This window comes from Colobus angolensis, unplaced genomic scaffold (genome assembly GCF_000951035.1).
Source record: "Colobus angolensis palliatus isolate OR3802 unplaced genomic scaffold, Cang.pa_1.0 Scaffold71, whole genome shotgun sequence".
Lineage (NCBI taxonomy): Eukaryota > Metazoa > Chordata > Mammalia > Primates > Cercopithecidae > Colobus > Colobus angolensis.
In genome coordinates this window covers 8,271,265-8,293,461 of record NW_012120821.1, presented here as the reverse complement: position 1 = coordinate 8,293,461, position 22,197 = coordinate 8,271,265, and positions in this window count along the sequence as shown.

Genomic DNA, 22,197 nt, shown 5'->3' with positions numbered 1-22,197 from the left:
TACCCCGGCCCTGAGTAGCTGGGACTAGAGCTCTGCGCTACCATGAAGGGCTAATTTTTGTAGTTTTTGTGGAGACAGGGCTTATCCATGTTGCCCAGACTTGTCTCCTGAGTTGAAGTGATCCTCCCGCCTTGTCCTCCTAAAGTGCTGGGATTACAGGTGTGAGCTGCCATGCCTGGCCAAATTTCTGATTCATAATTTAAGAAAAACTAAAAATAATAGACACACATACATATTCACAAAATTTTTAAAAGAGGGAAAAATTATGCTCTTATGGAATAAAAAAGAAAAATGAGTTCCAATTTGCACAAAATATGTATCTATGAAGGACAAACCCAAACAAAAGAGAAAACAATTTAAATGTATAATACAGGATAACATTTGAAAAAGAAAATGAAACAGATCTGTAGATGGGAACAGGACACTGTTCTCTGTATGAAAATATTAATAATAATAATAGCAAACAGTAAGACATATAGTCCAGTAAACTCATTGCACCTCATAGAAATAGGCAGAACCTGGGATGCATGTGACAAAATCAAGTAAGTTTTAAGAGTGAAATAAATTATTCTCCATATTGCAATCTTGCATTCTTAAGTGAAAAATATCCTATGAAGCGTTTAAATGTAGAAAAGGTGAACCAAAATTTTTAAAACAAACTATTGTTGAAATATAAAGTGAACAGCCAAAACATTTCACTTTTTTTTTTTTTTTCAATTGGGGGAGCACAATTCCCAGGATTTTTCTTGGAGAATTTTTTCAAGTACTGTATCAGTTTGGGTATTGTCTGCTTCATGTCATTTTCTTAAACAAAAAGGATAATTTATCATCTCTGACTAGCAGGCAGGAAAAATTTCAGAATGTTTTCTTTGTCACCTTCTCTGTGTCAGTTTTGTCCTTTGGTAAACAGTCGTGGTATCTCCAGGTACTACATCAAGATAAAGCAATACTGAGATTTAGAAAAGGACCATCTTTACTTACAAATATGCTCTAAAATGGAAAACGTTTTCCTAAAGGCCCAATAGCACGTGACCTCTCATTACTCTTTGCTCAGAATTATGTGATATTTGCACCCATAAAAATCAGGAGTGAGACACTTATTAGCAAACTGTCAAATGAGACAAAGTATAATAATTCAAAATATATAAAGACATATACCAAATAAAAGGTAAATTATTTCTCTAGTGCTACACTTGATAAAAAGATTACCAGGCATAGTACATAGTGTTCATGTGGAACCCCCAAAAAATATGAATATAAATATGAATATAGAAATCTAAGAATCAAAGAGATGTAATTTCAATTATGCCTTTGGTACAATTCTATACAATTAGAATAGAGTTTCTACCATCAAGAGCATATAAATAATCATAAGCATTGAGCATACATTAAGAAATAGAGATTTAAATATTCCAAAAATTAAAAATAGTAAAATTATATCTGATCTTCATGTAATAAAATTATCAACCAGTTATAAACATACAAAAAATACCAACATCAAGAATAATTTTAAAATACTGTAAACATTTGGAACTAAAAAAATTATTTATTTATTAATTTATGTATCCTCTTTACAATCATTTACCAAACAACTACCACATAACATGTATAATGCAAGGAAGATGCAATTATGACAAAATAGATAGCATCCATCTCCTCCATGAACCTTGCATTCTAATGGAAGAGACTCACAAATGGCTGAGGGTATAACAGGACATGATATTTTAGATACGGTAGTAACATAAGGGTATTTTGAGAAGTGTATTTTTGAACACCAAATGAAGTGTAATAGTGAGCGATATGAATATCTGGGAAAGAGTATTCCAGACAAGGAAACTATAAGTATAATGCCCTTGAATATTTATGGAATTGATACATTGGAAGAACAATCGAAAGGATAAACTGGTTGATACCGAGTGATGCAGTGAGATTTGCCATGTCTGTATATGTGTGAATGCATGTCCATGTGTACATATATAATTTTACATATCAATGTATGTATAAATTTCGGATAAAATATAATTTTGTTTATATAATTTTATTATGTGCATATAATTTACTTGATTCATGTATTTCTCTCTACTATTTTTTTGATGGAGTGACAAGACAGTATTATCATTATGCTATACAGTTCTTATCTTATTTCTTGAAGCATGTGATGAATATGTGGTTGTACCACTTTATGTGACACTTTGCTTGACCAGATAATTTATATTAAATTAATCTAGTTTCTCCATTATAATGTTTTCACTTGGAACATAATTTCTAAAAAAAAAACAGAAATGCCTCATGAATTAGATTCAGATAGAAATAATGGGGAAGGAAAAATGACAGCAAGAATCTGGATGGTCAATTAAGTGAGTGGTATGCCATTTGCTGTAATAAGTACTTGGGGAGAAGTAGACGTTGGGATGATTAAAACTTCATTCATAAATTGGATTTATTTTTGGTGCATGTTAACATTTAAGCTTTGAAATGAATCTGAAATTCAGAGAAAAGCTCAGGAATAGAGATATGAAATTTGAGGGTCACTGGATTGTAGACAGTTTCCTATACAAGTGATTAAAGAAGATAATCTTAATAGCAAAATACTGTACTAAAAAAGAAGAAAAAAAAAACTCAGATGAAATATCATAAAACATCTCTTGATTTATTGGTTAGAAAAATCATAATATTTAACTTTTAAGACTTATAAGTAATGGGCATTTAGACGAGACGAAATCCTGCAGGGTGTGATGTATCAAAAGTTGGGAAAGTAAGTGCAGAAAACGGGGTTGTCAGCTGTGACCAATTATTATTTTATTATTTTAGAGAGACAGTTTAACAACCACCTGAACGTCACTTGATGGTCGGCTGACATTCCTGGTTTGGGGGCCCTCTCCTGCCTGCTCATGTCTGCCTGACTACTTACTGTAGCATTCTGATGCTGGAGCTTGAAGGCCAGATAACAGGAGACAGTCAGGAGAGGGCCCCCAAACTACTATTGGATGTAAGGTGGGGAAGGACAAAGAAGCTTGTACCCACCAGCATCAACTGCAGTTAAAGAAGACAGAAATCTGTTTTAGTTATTTCTTCCTCTGATGTTGATGGAAGGCAAGGAGGCCCTTCATTATAAAGGAAAACACATACACCTGGTTCAGGAGTCAGAGAAGCTGTAGGAGGACCCAAGGGAATGTGGAGCTGTGGTATGACCATCTACTGTTTCACCACAGAGAAACAACAATGTACATGAGGTACAGAAAGTTGCTGCTGTCTCACTTTTGCCCTCCAACTCTCAAATAAGTATCTCTCTCAAGTCCCATACCAACTGGAAACAAACTGGAAAGAAATTCTGGAAAATGTAGCTTATAAGCTGACACACTGGAAAGCCCTCACAAATACAGATACTGCATTTCCTTTACTATTTTTCTAGCTAAATTATTTTGCCTATCAAGTTTCTAGGCTATGTCTACAAATAATTTTCATAACACTAGAGTCTAAAATGTTTTGTTGTTTTTCACTACATAGGAGTGATTCACTTCTATAAATGAATGCTTCAGTTTTAAATACATTGGAATATTGAAGAGGGAACATTTCTTGTGTTAACTCATTCAAATATTTATATTAGGAATTTTCAGTTATGATACAATGACAGAAACAAAAAAATAAAATCTCATAAAATAAAGATTATGATTTCTGTATATTTTCATCCAAGCTCCAAAAAGGTAAATTGGCTGGTGTTTCCACTCCCTTTGTCACTTGGCCAGTGATTTATATTACAACGAGTGAAGATTTTAGAAGGCCCTTCTAGGACAGCACATTTCCTGCTTCTCTGGAGCCAATATCCAACGTGCCTAAGTTAACAAAATGAGTTACTTGTTTAATAATTCAGACCGAAACAAATACTATTGTCTTTTAACAGCACCATAATTTCTTTTGAAAACTTATGTTTTCTGTATTGGATGAAACTCAAAGAAAATCTGCCTCCTTTTCCTATCAGAGGGGAAGGTGTGTAGTTCAGGCTGAGCCAATCACATTCATATAATAATTCAAAAAATAATTAATGATCATGAAGACTGCACTTATTTTTAATTCATAATAATTGGCAAGATATTAATAATATTAATATTCAAATAAAGCTTTATCAGGACAAGGTCTGCATACTCCCAGGCATTTGTATTAACTGATACTCTGCAGAAAATTTATTTTTACCCTGCCAATTCCAGCATTGTTACTGATAACAAAAGGCCAGTGCTGTAAAATAACTACGGTTGCACAAAAAAAAATGAGCCAGAAAAAAATACATCCAAAGTGGCATAACATATTCTCAGAGATAGACAATTATCAAAACCAGTCTAATCTGGTCAAGAGGCTGAAAGCAAGGCTATTTATCATTTAATTTCTTTCACAAATTTAAGTATGCCACATATTGTTTTGTTTTGTATGTAGTAATAGAGTTTGGCAGTTATATACAGTTAGAAGAATTAACAATATCATATAGGAAAAATAGATTCAGAAACTATTTCTATAGGACTGTATTTTGGAGAAAATGAAATTGAATATAAGAGCCTTGTAGAGCAGCTGTTTTCAAAGTGTGATCTGCAGACTTGCATGGGGATGCCACAAGATTTTTAGGGTTCTATTAGAGCAGAATTCTTTTCACATTAATATTAGGATATCTTGTTTTTGTGTTAACGTTTGCATTAATATGTTAAACTCAATGATGAGTGAAACTACTATTGGCTTACGTTGAATCAAAACGGTGGTACCAAACCTTTCTAGTAGTCACTGTGTTTTTCACCAGGAAGTGCTTCTTGTAAGAAAATAAAAAAAAATAGAAGCCAGTTTTCATGTTCCATGAAGATATGAAGATTAATATTAATAAATATTGGCAATGGTATTCATACATTTACTATTATATTTGAAAAAATTAGTATGAATAAAGTACTCATGGTACATAACAAAGTACAATTTTTGCCTTAAGTGAAAGCACTTGTGTGATTGATTTGATAATTGAACTAGTTACCTTTGTAAATGAACAACAACTTTTACTTGAGAGAATGAGATGACCTGCAGTTATGTAGATTCGTGTACTTGGTGGACATTTTCTTAAATATGAACTAAGTTAGTTTGACATTGTAAGTCAAACAACTTAAAATTTGAACTTAGGGCAAACATTAGAATTATGAAAACTTGTATCTGCCATTTTGAGCTTGACAACGTCCAATAAATTAGCATACTTTCTGATGAGAAAACTACTGAATGCAAATATATTTATATTGTATGGTGCAATATGTCAACATTTGGATGCATTTTTATGATTCAAAGAACCAAACCCATAGTTTCCAAATGACCAATGTATTATGTTACAAAATCATGTATGGGTAAAATATTAATTTAAAATGCATATAAGTGCAGTGGACTTTAATGTGAAACACTGCAAAAAGCTCAATGATATGGTTTCAGATGCTACATTAAAATTAGCTTTTACGATACCATCATTGTTATGTTTAGTTGTAGTATCAAAGAAGAATATCCACAATTATCCAGAGAGACATACTTTAAAGATATCGAGAACTATTCTGTTTTTTTACTAGTTTTTATGTTAAAAATATTTTTCACAAAAACATTAGTTTTGTTCACATATAATATGTTTCTCATTGTTCTAAAGATTACAGTAAATATTTATATTTTTAATATTATACTTTACATTACAAATATTACATATGTTCCACAAAAATACAAATTCAATCAGGTCCTCAACAGTTTTTTAAAGTTTAAAATATTAATAAGCCTAAAACGTTTGAGAACTATTTTTTCTAGAAGGTAGAAATATACAACATATACATTCTTTGTGTTTGTAAAATTCCTCTACAATTCCATGCAATCTTTCATTTATTTTTTCAATAAAGGTTTATTGAACAGCTATGCTGTAGTAACCATTTTTGCAGGTTGTGAGATTAGAGAAGTAAACAAAAATAAACTCTTCTGTTTTTAAGGATTTTATATATTGCTGCCTTTTTGTCTCTCCTGCATAGTTACAGTGACCACCATCACTGAGTCCCTTCCTCCTTCATCTGCTAATGTCTCATTTACTTTGTTTTCATTGTTTTAGAATTTTGAAAATGTATTTTTAAAATCCTTGAAAAAAATCTTGACTAGGCGTAATGACCACACTTGTAATCCCAGTGCTTTGGGAGGCTGTGGAGAGAGGATCATTTGAGCCCAGGAGTTTAAGACCAGCCTGGTTAACACAGAAAGATCCCTTCTCTACAAGAATTTTTAAAAATTAGCCAAGTGCTGTAGCCCATGCTTGTAGTCTTAGCTACTTGCGAGGCTGAGCTGGGAGGATTGCTTGAACCTAGGAGGTAGAAGCTGCAGTGAGCTATAATCATGACACTGCAATCCAACCAGGGTGAAAGGAGATTCTGTCCCAAAAAACAAAAACAAAAACAAAACAAACAAACAAAAAACTTGAAATAAAATAAAATCTTGAAATAAAGAAAAATTTAAAAAAAGACTGATCAAATTTATTTCATAGCTATAGTAAACAGAATCAGTCCTTCAATTCTGATAAACTTCATTTTTATTCAAATACATCTGACTTTATATATGCTCTCAAATTTTTATTACAAATATTTCCAGGGTTCTCTGCATATCTACATATGCCTTAGCAGGTGGCCTGCCTTGCTCAGAATAAAGTCTGAATTGTGGAAAGTAGATCACTTAGGCAAATAGATACTGGAGAGTTTTTCGTAACCAATTTTGATTTCACATAGATTTATGTATTGTATTAAAAGTATATTGACATTTATCAAGAAGTAAGTCTATGATTCTCTAATTGGAGAGTAAAATGATAAAATTGTAAAAGGAACTGGGAAAAATATCAGCAGAATTATTAAATATCTAGAATTTAGAAAATTGTGAGAGAACATAGTGTCAAACACAAGAGAAAGTTTGTTTATTTGTTTTGTTTTTGTTTTTGTTTTGAGACAGAGTCTAGTTCTGTCGCCCAGGCTGGAGTGCAGTGGCGCCATCTCGGCTCACTGCAAGCTCCGCCTCCCGGGTTCACGCCGTTATCCTGGCTCAGCCTCCCGAGTAGCTGGGACCACAGGCGCCCGCCACCAAGCCCGGCTAATTTTTTGTATTTTTAGTAGAGATGGGGTCTCACCGTGTTAGCCAGGATGGTCTCCATCTCCTGACCTCGTGACCTGCCCGCCTGGGCCTCCCAAAGTGCTGGGATTACAGGCGCGAGCCACTGCGCCTGGCCGATACAAGAGAAAGTTTAAATGATCTAATGCTACAACAATTTGAGGGAAATATATTTGCTCATATATATTAGTATAATTGTATCTAATTTGTAAAACTTTTTAATTGTTATTAATTGGACAGTTTCTTCAAGTTGGCTGTAAAACCCTTCCAGGAAAAGTGGTTCTATAAAAGTAAAAATAACTCTAAGCTAGGAGAAGATCTGAGGTAGCAATTCCTATTCTTCCACTCAACTTTCAGAAGTTGCACAATATCTATTGATGTGTTTTGAATTTTTCAAAATTTTTGTAATGATACTCTATATACAAATTTGTGAAAGACAAATTGGTATCATATTAAATATACTTTGTGAAATATTACACAATTTTAGGTAGACATTGTGTTTTTGAAAAATATAACCTTTTATATTTCTTTTATTCTAATTTTCTCTCCCCAGCTAATCTAGCCAATTTAAATGCAATTCTCACCAAATGATAATGACCTAATTTGCATCTTTAGTATGTTCCTTATCACAAATTTATAACCAAGAAAACGATCAACTATGTTGTAAAAATATGACAGATATCTACACAAGGAAATAACCCTAAAGTAATCTGCTAAAAATTTGAGACTGAAAATAAATAAATAAATAAATAAATAATAGAAAGTTATAGGACAGGATGACATAACAAGAGAGTCAATTAAGAAAAAGTAGTGATGAACTTATAAGCATAATTTGACAAATTGTAATACAGATAACATTGGCAGTCCAAACTTTTACAGTATTTTGTGTTAAGGTCTATGAAGACCTACTGATATTTGTGAATATGAACTTGGATCACAATAATTTTTTCTAAAGGGGTGTGGAGAAACATTTCTTAGTCATTCCATGTAACTTTCAATCAAACCAAGTATTACTGTTTATTGAAAATAATGTATTTTGGAAATGAATCTGAAGAAGCAGTTTTTCTTGTTAAACCAACATTTAGTAAATCAGCATTAATTAATTTGAAAGAAAGCAAATTTTATAATCAACTATTGTATATATGTCTGTAATTGACTGGGATGCTTATTTGACAAAATAATTCTAAAAGCCCAAATAAATTCAAAATCTACTTGTTGACACATACATGTTGTATAAACAGTATATTTTGCATGTATAACATTTTGCTTTTGTTATTTCTCTGTTCTCAGCTTAGCCTCAAGTCTTTGCAGTTGCTATTCCCTTATCCTGCAGTGCCTGGATCGCCTAGATTTTTATACCGTTCACTACCTCACATTATTTGTCTCTGATAAAATGTCATTTTCTCAATCATTTATTCTCTGACTGTCCTAGCAAAAACTCAAGTCAGTTTCCTCATGACAATTACTCACTTGATTAAAGACAACCGTGAGTTATATCTTGTACCAGGTAAATATCCTTAATTCCATTACCCAGTCTTTGATGGTTTTGAATATTCTCACCATTCCTTGTTCTTCAAATTGTCATTGTACCTCTTAAAATAAATATCTAAAATTGAATAAAGTATCACATATGGCATGGCCAGCAAAGACAACTGTCACCTTCCTTGTTTTAAATGCTTGACTTCTTTACTATATCTTGACATTTCATTAGCATGTTTGTCAAATATATCTTCTTGTTGACTCACACTCACTTAGAATTTTGAAAATTATGTACCTAAATAATGCTATAATAGTAAGCCACATTTTCCTCTCCTGATTTACAATTTTAACTAAATCTTATTTTTTCTTTCAATGACTATTTTAAATGTTGGTTAATGGATATAAAATAAAATAATATATAATTTGACATCAAATTAACAAGGAACATTAACTTTATCCTAATAACTAAGAACCCCTATCACATTTATTGTTTCCTTTGGTTCCTCAAGTGACATTTCTATATTCTCTTACCATAACAATTGTTTTATGACCTAATGAATAGAATAAATTTGCCAGAAACATTAGTTAAAAACTGAAATTATTTAACAAATCTTGACTTATATTGTAGTATTAGAATAATGCTACATATTTAATTAATATTACTATTTATAGTTGAAAAATGTTATTAACCAAGATGTTGGAGTAATGAGCTTTTCACACCCCAAAGCTCAGTGGGGAGTTTGGCTGTAGAGGAAAATAAATTCAGTACAAAATTATCTTTTAAGCTTCTAGAAGCTGTTAAAAAATAAATCGTCATAGTATTTTCAGAACCATGAAGCTGCTCATGCAGTAGTGATGAAGTGAAAAATAATTGGCATTTATGTATGTTTCATACTCAAATGGGCTTTACCTGCTGTTTCAATTTTGATGTTGGAGAAAGAAACAAAAAATAATAATCAAAACAGTATAGTTGAATTATTGGAAACCACTTTGAGATGTTCTAAATATCCTAAAGAAAAGGTAACTCCTTAGTGAATTAAGGAGTTTTTGTTTCCCTTAGTGAAACGTTAACTCCTTAGCTAAAATCTTAATCAATTCTAGGTTTATTTTTTAGATGCTAGGTTCCAATAGGTACACTCAGGGAAAAAATTACATTAATATTGTTATGGAGAAATGACATTTGATATCTTTACTGTCCACCTTGATTCCAGGACTCCGCATGCTTAACAGAATCTGTGTATTCACTATGTCTTTCCTCTTTTTCAAAGTTCATTTGTTTCATGCTCCACTTTCGTGGGTAATGGAGAAGAAAAAAACTTTATGACTCACAGCATGGTAGATAACATAAGCTTCATATTTACATCAATCCTCCTTTTTCTTCAAATATCAGAAGGGTAATATGTAGGCAGGCCCAGTTGAAGGCTGCATACACACTAGGTCTATGGCAGAGCTGAAGAAATTCAAACTTAGATAACTTTGATCTTTTAATGGGGGTTGCTAGCAAAACTGACCAATTATTTACCCTAGAGGAAGACTTGGTACAGCTGTTTAATTCATAAACATCCTTGAAAAGATAGTCTGAATATCTGACATCAGACTTGCAGCAACTGGAGGCACCTATTGAAAATTGTGTCCCAACAACTCTTAGGAATTAAGATTTAGCCAGAGACCTGAATGGCAAAAAAGATCCAGCCACTGATAATCAGAGAAAGCCTCATGGGGAATGAATGCAACTGTTGCAAAGATCCTATGAGAAAAACAAAACAAAACAAAACAAACTGATGATTTAGGGAAATAGAAAGATACCATAGGCCACATGTGAAGTCTAATACATGAGTTCAAAGTGATTGATAGGGGTCAGATTTTATACAAGACTTCTCAAATTTTAATATGCATAATAATCACATGGAAATAGATCTTGTTAAAATTCCAATTCTAATTAAGTAGATCTGGGACAGGGTCTAAAATTCTGCATTCTAACAATGTCTGATGAGAAATGATTGTGGTGTATGTTAGTAATCCAGGCAGAGAATACTGGGCTGATACAATTTAGCACACATTACACAAACAGATATAATGAATGGAATACATATGAAGGGTAATGAATGAAATAGACAAAGATTGTGAAGGAACAAAATGGATATAGAGGATAAAGGAAAGAGAATCATAAAGGAAAATTCCTAGGTATTTTGATTTTAAAATTGTGTATATAATAGCATAATTGTTTGAGATAGGAAAGACGGGAAAAAGCATCCTGAGTGTATGTGGGTGAAGATGAGAATTAAGTGTTCTATTTTAAGAAGAAATTTGAACGTAGAAGAAATTCAAGTGTGTAGAAATTCAAGTAATCAAGTAGATGGTATACACATTTACAGTGATAAAGGTCATTAACATATAGGTACCTATAGATATTACATAAATTAGAGAATTAAGTTAATCTAGGAAATTCAGGAGTAAAGAAGATCTAAACAATACTCTGAGCTTTTAAAGTTTTAACAAGGAAGGAACCAGCAAAGGGGTCCCATATGAAGCAGAAACGGTCTTCTTCGATGACATTAACAAGAGCACTTGGTGCACTTTTTGAAGTAGGAAATTCAATGAAGTTAGTTAAGGAGAACACAGGTGGGACACAAGTAGGAACAACAAGATATAGTTTTTTTCTTCAAGTTTTGTTCTAAAGGTTCACTGTAAGAAAATAATTGTAGTTAAAAGGGGATATGAGCAAAAGTGAGAACTTCTTTCCCCTTGTTTTATGACAGAAGACACTAAAGCATACTGGCACGTGAGGGGATTGATCAAGAACCATGAGAGTATTTGATGCTCTTCAGAGGAGATAATTAGATTTAGGAAGTTTCTAACATAGCAAAAGGGAATATGATGCTGATAAGGAGCATAGATTTGAAAGCAGAGGCAAAGGATTCATTATAACAGAAAGGAGGGCAAACCTTGATTGTTGTCACTTAAATGAGACATTGGTTTCTTGTGATTTTTCCTCTCTTTTTGAAGTATAAGGCAATACCATCATTTGAGTAGAAGAATGGGGGCTATTTAATGGTTAAGGAAATACAAAACAGCTGCTTTGGAGACTGAGGAAGCAAAGTCATGAAAAAATATGTGGTACCACTGGGCAACGTTTGTTGATTTGACATTTTTGGTTGTTAATTTCAAGTAAGCCTGGTCAGCTTTTGGTGTATCTGATTGTTTATTTTCCCAGAAATGTTGCTGCATGCATACATGAAGAAGGAAGTTAGATGGGTTTTTACCAGGAGTAAGGTTAGTGGATGAGAGCAAAGCGAAGGAATGAACACAATCACAAGATTCACTTTTGATAATAAGCTATGTAGGCCATGGACTCCAAATGGTGTAAGGACAGAAGTTAGAACTTGAGAGAATTAAATTTACTGAGGGTGCTGAGTTGGAGAAATTAAAAGCAATGGAATTTTTTTAGTCAGTTAACTGTTACTTATGTCATTTCGGACTAGTCCAGCTCTGATAGATTAAACACTTGTCTTCTAACAGGATAACACATAGCTACTTTTTTACAAGACTGTTGAGAAGATTCACTTTAAGTTAAAAGTCTATTATTTCTTATGTAATTTAGGACTACTGAAGGTCATAAAGTCACCATGAGGAATTAGCATAATATCCAAATAATTTGTTAAAAGTATACATTACTTGTATTAGTATTGCCTTTATACTCAAGCAAGAAAGGCCTGGAATTTTTGAGGACATAATTCATAAGCATAAACCAAAAATGTGCTTATTAAGGAGGATAAAGGAATTTCTTTCATAGCTATGGCACTCGGTGCTTGGCAGAGCAACATCTATAAAATCTATACATCTACTGTAGTGATAACACCTTTCAGTCTGTAAGGAGACAGTCTTCCATATAGGACAAGAGTCCTATGACCGCATAACAAAATGCAACTGCTTCTGACTGTCATGAAGTTTGTGTATTGCATTCCTGCCAATGTTAGAGATAGATATTGATTCAGAGTATATGTAGGATTTGAGTGATGGATGTGCTTAGATAGGAGGAAAGACAAATTAATTAACTTGTCAAATCCTTCTTCTCAGACGGCAAGAATGCAATAGATTCTTGCATAATTAGGTATTGATTCCCAGTAGTTCCAAACATCTGTTTCCTTGCTTATCTTGATGTTCCCATTTGTGATCTCAGAGGAACTCATAAATTAGAAATGGTTTTCACAACAATGGCAAATGGAGGCTGATGTACATTTGTAGTATTAAACAATTTATCTTACTCTTGAAATTGTCTATGCTCTTTAGACATAACATGCATGAAGTGCATCACCATTCTTTATACTGTCAGGTAGATGACTTTGAAACTTAGAATTAGAAGCAGTTTTACTTTAAAATGCTGTTGATGACATTTAAATTAATGTATACAATAAAATTCATTTTATGTAAAAAATTTTCACATTTTAATTATATTATATGGTCTTTTAATTTTAACAGATACATTTTACCAATTTCAAAGAAAAATGCCTATTAAAAGTACAAACAAAATACTCTTTACTAATGCAAACACTTGTAGTTAATTTACATATTTACAAAAGTAATTAAAAATTGAAACATTGGACATACACTTTACTTTTAAGCATTCAGAAAATTGAGAATAAGTCATGATAGAACACAGCTCATGATAGAATTGGAAAAATATAAAAATGTACCTCAGGCAGGGGAAAATAAAGTTGAAATTAAAAAGTGAGATAATCTTTAAAGAGCAAGACATATACATTTGTGAATGAAATTAACAATTTCTCACCCTGTTACAAGCACTTTATCATTATCAGCAGAGCAACGTCTACAGATACCATATTGTCTTAGTTCATTTTGTGCTGCACTAACAGAGTAGCAGAAACTGGGTAATTTATAATGAATAACAATTTATTGGCTCACAGTTCTGGATGCAGTGAAGTCCAAGATTGAGGGACTGACATCTGGTGAAGGCCTTCCTGCTGCATCATCCCATAGTGGAAGGGCAAGAGAGGGAAAGAGAAAGCAAGAGAGTGAACTCACAGCCTCAAGGCATTTTGTAATTGTTATTAATTCGTTCATAAGTATAGAGGTCTCATGACCAAAATACTTTCCATTAGGCCCCATTTCCCAATACTGTTACATTAGAAATTAAGTTTCCAGCCCATGCTTCCTGGAGGACACATTCAAATCACAGAAATGGCATTGAATTCTCAGTATTAGGATTTTGTGGAATCATAAAAAAAAAAAAGTGAATTGGTTATCCAAGGAAATAAACAGTCCCTGAAGAAGAACCTACATTTATCTCACATTCAGAGAATGCAGCTAAATGTTTATCTTTTATTAAAGTTTATTTTTAAACTCATAAGAATCTAACACATTTTACAAAAATAATATCTATAATACTGAGGATAAATATTTGACGTAATTTACATCATGTAGTAACTTTGACTAGAAATAAGAATAAACACTGTATCTTTTACACTAAAACATGGTAAGTAAAAGCTCTTTTTTATACTATTATTCTTGTTTTATTATACTTTAAATTCTAGGGTACATGTGCACAACATGTAGGTTTATTACATATGTATACATGAGCCTTGTTGGTGTGCTGCACCCATTAACTCGTCATTACATTAGGTATATCTTCTAATGCTATCCCTCCTCCCTCCCCCCACCCCATGAGAGGTTCCAGTGTGTGATGTTCCCCTTCCTGTGTCAAAGTGTTCTCATTGTTCAATTCCCACCTATGAGTGAGAACATGTGGTGTTTGGTTTTTTGTCCGTGTGATAGTTTGCTGAGAATGATGATTTCCAGCTTCAACCATGTCCCTACAAAGGACATGAACTCATCCTTTTTTATGACTGCATAGTATTCCATGGCGTATATGTGCCACATTTTCTTAATCCAGTCTATGATTGATGAGCATTTGGGTTGGTTCCAAATATTTGCTATTGTGAATAGTGCTGCAATAAACATACGTGTGTGTGTGTCTTTATAGCAGCATGATTTGTAATCCTTTGGGTATATACCCAGTAATGGGATGGCTGGGTCAAATGGTATTTCTAGTTCTAGATCCTTGAGGAATCACCACACTGTCTTCCACAATGGTTGAACTAGTTTACAGTCCCACCAACAGTGTAAAATTGTTCTTATTTCTCCACATCCTCTCCAGCATCTGTTGTTTCCTGACTTTTTGATGATCACCGTTCTAACTGGTGTGAGATGGTATCTCATTGTGGTGAACAGGCAACCTACAGAATGTGGTGAACAGGCAACCTACAAAATTTTTGCAATCTATTCATCTGACCAAGGGCTAATATCCAGAATCTAGAAAGAACTCAAACAAATTTACAAGAAAAAAACAAACAACCCCATCAAAAACTGGGTGAAGGATGTGAACAGACACTTCTCAAAAGAAGACATTTAAGCAGCCAACAGACACATGAAAAAATGCTCATCATCACTGGCCATCAGACAAATGCAATTAAAAGCTCTTTTAAGCAAATACAATTTATTATTTGACTTAACAATATTGGTTTATTGGTAGGCATATGTAAAGTAGGCTCACTGTGCGCTGGTAACCAACTTGTCTGAGTCTGGTGAAAAAGAAAACTCACCCATATGAGTTATATGAAGTAGGTCTATTACTTAGAGATAGACAGAAAGGGAAAGAGAAGCCTCGGATTTGTTATGAGCTGGTCCTGCAAGTTTCCGGGAAGCCATGTGAGGTAGCTGGAGTCTTCACTTGTGTATACCTCTTTTTCAGCACAGTTAAGGGTCCCCAGCAAACAGCCCATCCCAAGTTTTATACCCCAGCGACAGACCACAGAAATCAGCTTGCTCTGGGTTTTGTCCTCATAGGGCAACATGAGACACAGGATAGAGGGTTAAAGGACATTCTGTTTTTAGGGAAGGACTGAAACAGAGCTGAAATGATTTCAGCCGTTACTTTCCTATCTCAGGGTGTTGCATTCCAAGCACATCTTACAGTTATTCTTGAGAACTAAAAGTGAGAAAGGAGAAATAACTGGATTAGTCCAAGACTACTCAAATAACTGACCTGCAGTACACCAACAGAAACACATTCTGGCCGGGCGCGGTGGCTCACACTTGTAATTCCAGCATTTTGGGAGGCCGAGCCGGATGGATCACCTGAAGTCAGGAGTTTGAGACCAGCCTGGTCAACATGGTGAAACACCATCTCTACTGAAAATAGAAAAATTAGCTGGGCATGGTGGCGGGTGCCTCTAATCCCAGCTACTCGGGAGACTGAGGCAGGAGAATCGCTGAACCTGCAAGGCAGAAGTTGCAACGAGCAGAGATCATGCCGTTACACTCCAGCCTGGGTGACAAGAGCAAAACTCAGTGTTTAAAATAAAATAAAATAAAGTAAACAAAAATGCATTCTAACAAATGCTACTTTTTTGTTGATACTCACCCCAGTTGAATAAATTCCCAGGTGGCAACACAGACTCTTGAGGCTAACTTCCTGCTCTTTCATAACTAATTTTATTGATAGGTGTTAGTTTCTACTTTGCAACAATTTAAATTCTTCCCAAATATTTATGGAGTTGACCTCATACCTTGAAGAAGCTTGAATGTTATCAAAATCCCTTGGGTCCTAACAGATGACTTTACTGTATGGCTTTGATATCAGCATTGTAGGGCAATATTTGCAAAACAAAGGAACATTAATTAGCCTGTGAAGTGAAAATGCAATGCTATTTGAATTAAGAGGCAGCGTGATTTGCAGACAAGCAATGTGTCAAATCCTGAATTTAAGCAGGAATATATTTTCAACCAAAAGTTAACTTTTTAAGACAAAGAATTTAAAAAATGCTAAACATGTATACTGCAGATTTCCGCTGTCAGATTAAACCATATGTAACTTAAAAGATACCTATTTCTAAGCTCAATTTTTATTGCATAAAATCTTACAAAGAAGCCATAACGTTTTACTTTAATGTATGATAAATAATGTATTAATATGTATTACAGGCATTAATATGTACAAATAATGTATTAGTATTATTACAGGCATTATTATCTATCTTATTGAACATGCAATCCTCAATAAAACAATGTATTTGTAATGTATAGTCAACTTTCTGTAAATTGTAAACATGTAAAATTAAATTCTAAAATAAGATGTACCAATGAAGGTCACAACTATCTGTGACAGGTATATGCATTCATCCTGATATGGCCATTTCAGCACAAATTAGAGTTAAACTTTAAAGTAAATAATACTGATCCTTTTTGATTTAATAGTTCATTCTTACCTTACTTATTTCTTAAGCGTTTTACACAATACTGTGACACTATTTTAATTTACTTCAAGGTCTCCCTTTCTTCTCTCTTTAATCCTTCTCTTACTTTTTTTTGTCAGAATTTCCTTCCCTAACACGGATCTGATTTTGTCATTTAACTTTTTAAAAATCCCCCATGATTCTCAACTGCTTAGAAGAGAAGTCAAATTTCCTAGCAAACAATTAAAAAACTTCCACAATTTGAACCTGAAACTTTTTCCAGGATTATAACCAATTCAGTTCTCAAATATTGAATTTAAACTGCTCATCATCTACTGAAAGTGCCATCCATTTTTATAACTATATATATCGCTCTTGTTGTTATTTAATCCTTCACCTTGCTCAGGTTGATGATATCTTATTCCTGATTCAAATTTCAATTCAAATGTTACATCATATACAAATACTTCTCTGACCCTAACATTTAGAATAAAACTCTCCCACTGCTGTTCTTTGATGAAACCTTCTGAGGTAAGTATTCCGCTCACTTCTGCACTTTACCTTCTGTGTTCTCTCATTTTCTATTGTCCTCTTCACCAATGAGCACATAACTTTACAGGTACGCACATGGGAACCAACATAAAATGCAAACGTTATCTTATGATATTCCTCAGCAAAAACAATTACTCTTATTTATTTTTCTTTCCACAGAACCAAGCATAGTTCTCAGCCATGTTTCCTGTAGTGCGTATATCTGAATCACTTGAATAGAAGAGAGAGGATGAAGAGGCCCAGGTCACAATAAGAATAGAGATATGGAAAAAATTTTGTTTATGATTGGAAATATAAACTTTATGATACAACAAAAGATATTTATCTCTGCATTTTTAACTGTCTTTAAAAATATTTTCATAATATTTTGGAAAATAGTATCTATAGATACTATGATACCATGTAGTCAACCAAATAGTATCATTATCATTTGAATAATAGATCCATGAAAAATTATACATACTTCAATCCACCGATAAAATGTGGCATTCTAATCTTATTAAAGATTTTCATTAAGGCAGATATTTCAAAACTAAAAGCAGGACACGAAGAAAGGCATGGAGTAATGGTTAATACCAAGTGTCAACTTGATTCTATTGAAGTATTGGATTGCTAAGTGTTGATCATGGTTGTATCTCTGAGGATGTTGTTGCCAAAGGAGATTAACATTTGAGTCAGTGGTCTGAGGAGTCAGTTGAGTCAGTTGCCAAAGGAGATTAACATTTGAGTCAGACTGATCCTTAATTTGAGTGGCGACCATCTAATCAGCTGCCAGTGAATATAAAGCAGGTTCAAAAATGTAAAAAACAGTAAGACTGGCTTAGCCTCCCAGCCTACATCTTTCTCCCATACTGGATGCTTCCTGCTGTCCAATATCAGACTCCAAGTTCTTCAGCTTTGGGACTTGGACTGGCTTCCTTGCTCCTCACCTTGCAGATGGCCTATTGTGGGACCTGTGATCTTGTGATTTAATACTAGTTAATAAATTCCCCTTTATGTATATATCTATCTTTATATCCTGCTAGTTCTGTTCCTCTGGAGAACTCTGACTAATACACATGGCCTTTATAATTTAAATACTATCACAGACATTTTACATTTTAAATTTTAAATGCTTCATTGGAAACTGGGTTTCTTCTTTTTCCTGTTGGTACTCCAACTATTCTCTTCACAATAAAATTAGAAAGATAGCATCAATAAATCATTTTAGTTGCACATAATACATGAATTGTTTTAAGGAATCATCCATTGTGTCTATCAATAAGCATATTTGCTTGTTAAAATTTTTAAAAACTCATTACCTGATTTAGAAGCATCAATATTTGCAATTGAGGAAGTCATATGGTTAGCATCAGAAATCCTACTTCAAGTCTGTATACCTATTACCATTATTATCTTTGTTTCTTCTCAGGCTTGTTTTATTTAACAGACAATTTTATTGTTATATTTTAGGAAAGTCAATTTTTTAGCCCACTCCCAAATTTCGTATTTTAACTCTCTTTTGTATAATTCAAGTCCACATTTTCATTACAATTTTTCAGTGCAAATAGAATATCAAAAAGGCTAAAGAAAATCTAACAGTTTAAGTAAGATTTCCCAATCCTAGACAGTAACTAAAATTGAGCTTCTTAGAATAAAACAGGTAGATAAATCATAACATGTTAAAGTTGCTTGAAATTGTTATGATCAACTTTTTTATAAATGAGGAAACTAAGTTAACAGGCAACATAGCTAACTTTCCTGAAATCCTAAACCTATAATCAAAACTTTAACCTTCTGTCTCTCTCTTTCAGTTGTCCTCATCTGACACCGAACAAGCAATTTCTAAGAATCCATCTATTCTTGTTATGCATAGTGCCACTTATACATTTCTGCAGAAAAATTTTCAACTTTATTAGCTGATCACACTTAAAAGTCATGACTGCAGCCGGGCGCAGTGGCTCATGCCTGTAATCCTAGCACTTTGGGAGGCCAAGGCGGGCAGATACCTGAGGTCAGGAGTTCGAGACCAGCCTGGCCAACATGGCAAAACCCCTCTCTACTAAAAATACAAAAATTAGCCAGACATGGTAGCATGCACCTGTAATCCCAGCTACTCAGAAGACTGAGGCAGGAGAATTGCCTGAACCCGGGAGGTGGAGGTTGCAATAAGCCAAGATGGCGCCATTGCACTCCAGCCTGGGTGACAGAGTGAGACTCCATCAAAAAAAAAAAAGAAAAAAAAGAAAAAAAAAAGAAAAGCCATGACTGCAAAACTGAAAATAATATATAAGGTTCCTACAAGAATTCCACAGTAGCTCCCATTCCTGTATATTTTAAGGATAACGAAATTTCCTCTTCTAAATCTTACAAAGTGCTTATCTTTTCCTCACGTTATCAACTTGTCTTTATATCTTGATGATATAATAGAAGCAATTTAAGCAGAAGCTCACATAATCAAATTCATAAATATGCTAGAATTTGTTCATGCATTTTCTCTCTTTCATCCTGTTAGGAAAGCAGAAATCACTATGGTACTCCAAAAAGCCAACCCTTTTACATGTGCTCTTTCTCTATTCCCTTTCAACATGTGGCTATCAGTCATTTATGCGTATAGATATAAAAAACCTCACCATATCCTTGATTATTTTTATAATTATAAAATTCTAGTCTATTATCATATATTAAAAATAAATAAAAACAAGCAAAAATCATTGCCCCTTGTCTACCAAAGCACTTCTAAGCTGTTTCTCCATTCCGCTGCTTTCTTTCAATCCAGTCTCTAAAAAATATGTCTGCATTATTGACATTGCCACATTATATTCACCTTTCAGCAAATATCACTATGATTCATCTTTCTTCCATTCCACTAAAACTGCTATTTTCTAAGTTGAAAAATAATAGTTTTCCCAAATCAATTGACTACCTCTGTTTTTATTCTGCCCTAACACTCAGAAGCTTTCATGAAAATTTGCATCTCTTTCCTATTGACAGCATGTTTTACCTGTTTAATAAATTTGCATTTGTGTATGCTTTCTCTGGTCCCCATAAATGCTTCTTTCTAAACTGCCAAATACACCCTGTCTCCACTATGTTTCAGTGCCTAGTTCTTTAGTCTCGGGGTCTGTCCTTCATATCTTCAGTCTTTCCCAGAAGACTTCATCTGGTTCCATTGCTGAAACCATACCTGGTCTGAATACTAAAAATATTCCTAGCCTTGAATTGTTCTCTGATTTATAGGTTTTTATGTTTAAGTATCTAAATGATCATTATCTTAAATGTAACATGTCCAGATAGTATATTTGACATTGCTTTCAAAACTTATTTTTTTGAACATTATTTTTCTATCTCGGTAAATGCCACTATTAGCCACCCAATTGTTCAAGCTAAAAGTCTGTCACACTCAATTAACTCTTTTGTAGCCCTTCCTCTCATCCCTAAGCCAGTTCTATTGTTTTCTGTCTAAAAAACATATCTACTTGCACTCACTTCCTTTCATAATCAACTTATCATGCCGGCATCATCTTTTGCCTAAACTGCTGAAATAGTTTTTCCTTCTAGTTTTTCCACAACTTATTTTCCAACATCTAGACCAGGTTTCACAAACTGGCTACAGCCCCACATTTATCCAACAGTAAGCCTATGTCATTCTTAAATAGTCCGTGCTTTATATTAATGAGACCTGGGTTTTAAATTCCTGATCTAGCGTAATATATATATATATGTATTTTATATTAATATGTAATATATAATTATATTAATATATAATACATATATATAATACATATATATTTAGTTTTAAATATTTTCTTTGACTTGGACATCATCTTCAGTTTCCCCCAGACTAATCTCAGTAAGATTTTTTTTCTCATGTTTTGCTGTCCTCATCTTGTACCTCTATTTAAAATTCATCAGTGACTTAATTAACCTCAAATACCACTCATAACCCAACTGTCACAGCCAAGAACTGAGAAGCATCTGGGAACACAAAAACAAAGCAAAACAGGCAGTGCAACCAAGCATTAAAAGGAATGGAATGAAGAATACCTGTAGGAGTAGGGGATTTATTACAAGAGAACAATAATTTGGTGTTGTACCTAACTCAGAAGTATTTTGCAAGATCAAATTCCACATGTAATTGTTCGGATGCTCTGGGAAATGCAGACAGCACTGTCTGGTGATCACAGCATGTATTTCAATGTCTTAAAGCTAATTAGGCAAGTTGGACTGTATTGTTTTTCAGCACATATTATGCAGAAAAAACAGTGATAATAAGGCAATTTTATGTAAGCTGCATCCTTTAAATCATGTATAACTTTTTTTCCTGAAAGAAATGCCCCAAATATCAAACCATAACTCTATCATTAATTGTTATGGTTTCATGAGACATAGAAGAATGAAAAAAAAATTGCCCTAGGTTCAATGAAAAATTTGAAGATAGACATTGAATTTTAATCCAAAACGCCATTAGCGGTTTCAAAAAAACTCTGGCTTTGTAATACTTGAAGCTTAGACAATGATATGTAAAACCCTATTAATCAAACATGAAGCATTTGCGTGCAGGACAAAACTGTTTATCAACCAGCAACCAATCTGTGAAGATAAAAATGTTGATTACAAAATAGTATTTTGGTGAGGAATTAGTTTTCTGGTAAATTTATTCCTAAAATGCTGTGTTACTTTTCTCATAAAATATTCCTAGATATTATATTGACCTCCAGTAGCGACAATAGAGCTCAACAGTAAAGAACATATACTCTGTCATTTACTAGCTGTGTGAATTTCAGCCAATTACTTCCATACA